The 6562-nt window shown below is 35.4% G+C and overlaps 1 pseudogene; it reads left to right on the plus strand.

Moving 5' to 3' along the window:
- Positions 1–285: 285 nt before the first annotated feature.
- On the plus strand, positions 286–6252 carry LOC107469392 (receptor-like protein 44; annotated as a pseudogene).
- The last annotated feature ends 310 nt before the right edge of the window (positions 6253–6562 follow it).

Here is a 6562-nt window from a genome sequence, read left to right on the forward strand (position 1 = left end):
AAATCACAATGTCTGAAATACTTGCTCTTAAAGACTCTTGTAACCAGTGAATAAGGCTTTGTAAGAAATCTCCATCCTTGCTTTTTTAACAATGCAAGATTGAAAGCTTTGAGATCTTTAAAACACATACCTCCTTGATATTTTGGTCTACACAATGTATCCCAACTGATCCACTGTAGTTTTCGTTCATCATATTTTTGACCCCACCAAAACTGCATTAATTGTCTTTAAATGTCCTCTATGAATTTTTCAGGTAGTTTGAAACATCCAAAGGTGTAGATAGGGATGGCAGCTCCAACAACCTTTATCAGCACCTCCCAACCGCTTACTGATAGTAACAATCTCTTCCACTATTTTAGTTTTTTTGCCACTTTCTCTTTTACATAACTAAATGTGGATGTTTTGGATCCTTGTACAGTTGTAGGCAGATCCAGATACTTGTCTTGTGTTCCTATATTTGGAACTTGTAGCAAATTTGCCAGTCTTACCCTATCTTGTTGTGGTGTGTTACAGCTAAAGAAAACTGCCGACTTGGCCAGGTTAATTTCTTGACCACTTAATCCTCCATATATCTGCAAAATATTTAGTACATTCTGACAAGAAGTAGAATTTGCCTTTGTGAATATGATTGAGTCATCAGCAAAAAATAAGTGGCTTATAATAGGACAATTACTGTTGATTTTTAAACCAAACAACTTATGATTTTGTTCTTCTCTGTGGAGCAGATGGCTTAGTCCCTCTACGCAAAGTATGAAAAGATAGGGAGAAAGAGGATCCCCTGGCGGAGACCTCTTATAGGTTTAAATAAACTTTTAGGTTGTCCATCCACAGTAACAGAATAGGAAACAGTCATCACACACTCCTTAAGCCAATTAATCCGCCAGTTACAAAAATATAATTGTTCCATCACCTTCCACAAAAAACTCCATTTCACTTTGTTATAAGCTTTACTCATGTCTAGTTCAAGTGCCATATCCCAATCTCCATTTCTTTTATTCTTCAAAAAATGCATATATTCATGGGCAATCAGTACATTATCTGTAATAAGTTTTCCTTTAATAAATGCACTTTGATTGTCACTAATCACTTTATTCATAAGAAATTGCATACGATTCACCAATATCTTCGAAATAATTTTGTAAAAGACCAAACTTAGGATAGTTCGTCATACCTAGGTCATTGTCGTAGCATTAGGAATTTTTGGAATTAGACATATATGAGTATGGTTGAAGGATTTGAGCATTTTTCCACTTGAAAAAAAAACTTTGCACTATTATAATTGTCTCTTCTCTAACAACATGCCAGAAAAATTGAAAAACTTTTCCTGTAAATCTATCTTCTCCTGGGGTTGAAAATGGATTTATTGAGAAAATTGCTTTCTTGATTTCAATTTCAGTTACTTGTCTTGTAAGCAACCAATTATTCTGCCATGTTACTTTTCTTCTCATAGTGGAAATAGCTGTTGTAGGATCATGTACATCTTGCGAATTGAAAAGAGACTCAAAATAATGTTGAGGTACCTGTCTAATACCTTCTGAATATGAATGTATTGCTCCATCTTTACCTTCCAGTTGCTAAATTCTATTATATCGGTTTTTGATCTGCGCTTTTGAGTGAAAAAAATTTTGTATTTTGGTTTCCATAATTGAGCCATTGAACCCTTGCTTTTTTTCCACCAAAACCTTTCTTCTTTTAAGTATGCTTCTACCAATTCCTCTTCTAAAACCAGAATCTGATGCTTGTCTGCCTGATTGTCTTTACCTTTCTCTTCATCAATTAGCTGTTTTAGATCATTAATTTGTTGCAGCGAGTTGCTACTCTAGCTTCGTTGCCACTGAACCAAGTGATGACGACATCTCTTGAGTTTGGTGAATAATTGAAACATTGGAGACCCTTGCACCCCTTCTTTCCATCATTCTTTAACTATCCGTCCAACTTCTTCTTCCTCACACCATCTCTTTTGAATTCTAAATCTCTTTTGATCCTTCTCTGCTCCTCCTCCATGATCAACAGAATAGGCCTATGATCTGAACCTTGATCATTTAGGTGCACCACAGCAGATCTAGGGTAGGCTTCGTACCAATTTGATGTAGCCAAATACCAATCAAGCCGCTCTCAGACAAGGTTGCCTCCATATTGCCTATTACTTCATGTAAATCTACACCCTTCAAACCCCAAATCCACCATACCACCCATGTTGAGACCTTCAATAGATGAGGTTGATTTTGATCTTCCCCCCTTTTCATGATATGCTGTTATAGCATTAAAGTCTCACATTATCACATAATCACCTTCCAACATTGCTACTAGATTTAATAGCTCTTCATATTACTGATTTCGTTGATTTTCATCATTATAAAGGTGAACTCCCGCTATATGCAACTTTAAATTTCTTATTGAATTCTCCCACCTCCAATGAATAAAGTATTCTCCATTATTCATCACTGTAATATCAGTAGTACTTTTCCAAGCTAATGTCAAACGTTCTGCCATCCCTTGTGGTTCCACACAGTATACCTTTTCAAAACCAAATTTCTTACAGTGCATAGTTACCATCGAGAAATTATTTTTAGTTTCACACAGAAACAAAATCTCAGGGGAATGAGATCTTTTGATCTCTTTTATGTTGTAAACTGTCAGGGCATTTTCCAAATCCCGACAGTTCCACATCACTGTCTTCATTGTCCGTGGGGTGCCATTTTTGGGTTGGCACCCACCCTGTATTCAACATTTTTTCTTCATCATTGCACTGCTTCTTCGTTGTTACTCCTTTTTCTTCCTCCTTTTGCTTTCTTTTTTCTCCACTCAATTTGCTGCTACCTCCCTCTCCCATCTTTCTCGTCATATATTTAATTTTAACAATTTTTTGTTTCTGATTTTTTACACTGGATGGTTTGCTAATGTGAAAATCATATTTGACAGCATCTTCTATCTCTAGTAATTTATTCACTCGTTGTCCCTCTTTTCCCTCATAAAGCGCTACTTCTTTACTGGTTATCTCCTTTTGAACTCTAACTCTATCACCTTGAACCCGCCTATCCCCATCCTCCGAGTCGCCTTTATTTTCCTCATTTTCCATCCCCTCCCCCCTCCCATTCGACCAGTTGATATATAATCATCTAACTCTTTTCCTCGACTACTCTTTTACATGGGCAGATTAGCAAATCCTTTAAGCAAACTTACTGGAGTTGGTTTGTGTGATTTCTCCCTCAAGCTTGTTTCAACTTTAGGCATATTGGGGTTACAGTTCTCTTTTTGCTCCAAAATTTTTCATCCGATCTGCTCTACCGTTAGCCAATTTTTTCACCTTTCTTTCATAACATCTCTTGTCACCGAGTCTTCCAAAAAACTTTCACGGATCCTAACTTCATGACCTAGGTGTCCCCAGTAGTTATAGAAGCACCCAATCATTTTATATTTGATAAAGAGTTCAATAATTTTTTGTTAGGACCAGCAATCCTCAATGATCTCCTTAGAGACTTTGTGACATCCAATCTGATCTTCACTTTCAAAATACAATTCTCTTTGCTTTTCATCGAGAAAAAATCTACGTCAATCACTTTCCCCATATTACCTCCTATTTTCCTCCCAAGCTCCTTAGTTTTATAGTGTTCAGGAATCTCCCATAATTGCATCTATATCGAAACCAGATACAATTCATTATGTTCAACATCAATATTTTTATACCACTTCTATAGATTGATTAAGTAGTTCTTAAATAACTAGGGAGCCCCTCTTTCAATTCTTATCAACTCAGTTTCTTTCTCAAAAAAGAATTGAAAGATATTTCCTCCTAAATCCAACACCTTAAAGCCATCAGGTTGAGACCAAATTAATCTCAATGCTTCTTCCATTATACCTTAGCTGAACGATCTGTCAACAAGAATTCTGCCAATTAGATTTTTGCACAGGTCTTCGAACTCTCTGCCACCACCGTTTCATCAAAAAAATAACTCCCTTCTCATCTATCTTTTATCCTAACCTCCACTTTTTTCACATTCTTTTTTTCGTCTGGAGTATTTATTATTTTCTGTTGGAGTACAATACGATTTGAATTTTATTAGCCAATGTAAAATCAACTGTGATAAGAGAATTCTGCCAAATAAAAATCCTAACAGAACATTTTTAAAAAAATTCTAATGGAACATTTTTTGGAAAATTTCAAAAGAACACAAGCTTTATTAAGTTGTTGACCCCATTTTGTCTTAAATTTAATAGTGCTAACGAGACCTGCCTAATAAAAATGTTAGTTTAATATTTTTGCTAATGGGTTTAATGTGAAATACGAACAGTTTTGATCTAATAAATTTTAACAATTTTAGTCTTTTAAGCATTAATTTAAGTGAAATATTAATTAGAATATTAAAGAATATATATATATGGGTTGTGTTATAGTGGTAAAAGACATTTTTTTCAATAGGTACTGAAATGTGTTGGTAACATGAAGAGAAAGACACGTATTTATATTGTTGGGACATGTGCAGACAAAAATTAGGTAAAAGCAGAAAGTTATCAGAGTGAAGTAAAAAATAGTGAAGTGAAAGACAATTACGCAGTGAAATTGGTAAATTGTGAATAATTAATGTTAATTTTGATAACAATTAGGCCGATCTTTTTTATTGTATTTGGGCCTCTTTTTAGCAACTTATACCAAACTGATAATATGATCAATTCATATATTTTTTCAGATAATAATAATAATAATATAACATAAACAAAGAAAAAGAGAGTTATGATATGAAGGAAGAAAAATGAACTTTTAATAATCATGGCAAACTCTCATTCTTGTCACATGTAGCATATTAAGCAAAGATTCAACCCAAATAATATTTAATAAAATAACTTTGATTACCAATAAATTTATCTAAATTATTAAATAAAAGAAAAAAATTAAATACCACTAACATTAACATCAGATTTCATAATATATAAACGTCTTTATCGTTTTTAATAATAAAAAGAAATACATTTTATTTTCTAAATAAAATAAAAAATTACTATAACTAAAATAAATTTTTCGTAATTATCTATTATTAAGACAAAAATATAATACTAAATCTAAAAAATATAATATTTAATTTATTATTAACATAAAAAATATAATAATAAAAATAAAAAATATCATATATTTTATTTGTTATTTGTACTTTATTCACATTCAACTTATACATAATTATCATTAAGACTTAACACTATTAATTATCATAAAAAATTAAAAATTGGTCAACCATTCTCTACAAACTATTATTTCACTCTGATCACTTCTTGCTACCATTCAGTTCTCGTTTGCGTGTGTGCTAGCAATACAAACACGTGTCTCTCTCTACATGTCAACAACACAGTTCAGCATCTGCTGAAAAAAAAACTATCATTTCTACCCATGAATTTTGCGAACACTGACAAAAGTACCCATCAAACAAGAAAATTAACGTTGTACCCATGAAAGATGGGTTCCGCCGTGTGACAATAGTACCCAAACCGTGATTTTTTATTGACTTTTTAATAAAATTTTCAAATTACCCCTTCTATCTTCTTCCCCAAATTCCAAATTTTACAACCCTCATCCTTCATCTTCCTCCTGCTGCCAGCCACCTTGTGGAACGACTACTATCCAACCTGAAAGGGGCAACCTGCAACAACGGCCGCATCTTGAGGCTCTCCCTCAACAACTTCTCTCTAAGAGGAACCATCTCTCCCTTCCTCTCCAACTGCACCTACCTCCAATCACTCGACCTCTCCTCCAACGTCCTCACCGGACCCTTCCCTCCCGACATCCAGTCCCTCGTCAACCTCGCCGTCCTCAACCTCTCCTCTAACCAACTCCAAGGCCAGATCCCGCCATAGCTCACAATGTGCACCTACCTCAACGTCATTGACCTCCATGATAACCTCCTCACTGGTCCCATTCTCCAGCAATTGGGCCTCCTCGTCAGGCTCTCCACCTTTGATGTCTCTAATAACAGACTTTTCGGGCCCATACCGCCTTCTTTGTCCAACCGGATCGGTACTCTGCTCCGCTTTAACGCTACCTCCTTCTTGGGGAACAAGGATCTCTACGGCTACCCTCTTCCGCCCATCAAGACCAGCAGCCTGTCTGTTTTGGCCATTGTTGGGATCGGGCTCGGGAGTGGCCTTGCCAGCCTCGTCCTTAGCTTCACTGGGATTTGCATATGGTTGATAGTCACGGAGCACAAGATGGCTCTGGATGAAGGCAAAATCAGTCAGCTCATGCCTGGTGGCTGGCAGCAGTAGAGGAGGAAGACGAAGGATGAGTGTTGTGAAATTTGGAATTTGGGGAAGAAGATAGAAGGGGTAATTTGGGAATTTTATTAAAAAGTCAACAAAAAATCACGGTTTGGGTACTATTGTCACATGGAACCCATCTTTCATGGGTACAACGTTAGTTTTCTTGTTTGGTGGGTACTTTTGTCAGCGTTCGCAAAATTCATAGGTACAAATAGTAGTTTTTTCGCTGAAAAAAATATCTTTCAAAAAAAATGTCTTTAGTACCATAATATTGGCCTATATATATAGCACATATAACTAAAAATTTATCTGTTAC

This window comes from Arachis duranensis, chromosome 10 (assembly GCF_000817695.3).
Source record: "Arachis duranensis cultivar V14167 chromosome 10, aradu.V14167.gnm2.J7QH, whole genome shotgun sequence".
NCBI lineage: Eukaryota > Viridiplantae > Streptophyta > Magnoliopsida > Fabales > Fabaceae > Arachis > Arachis duranensis.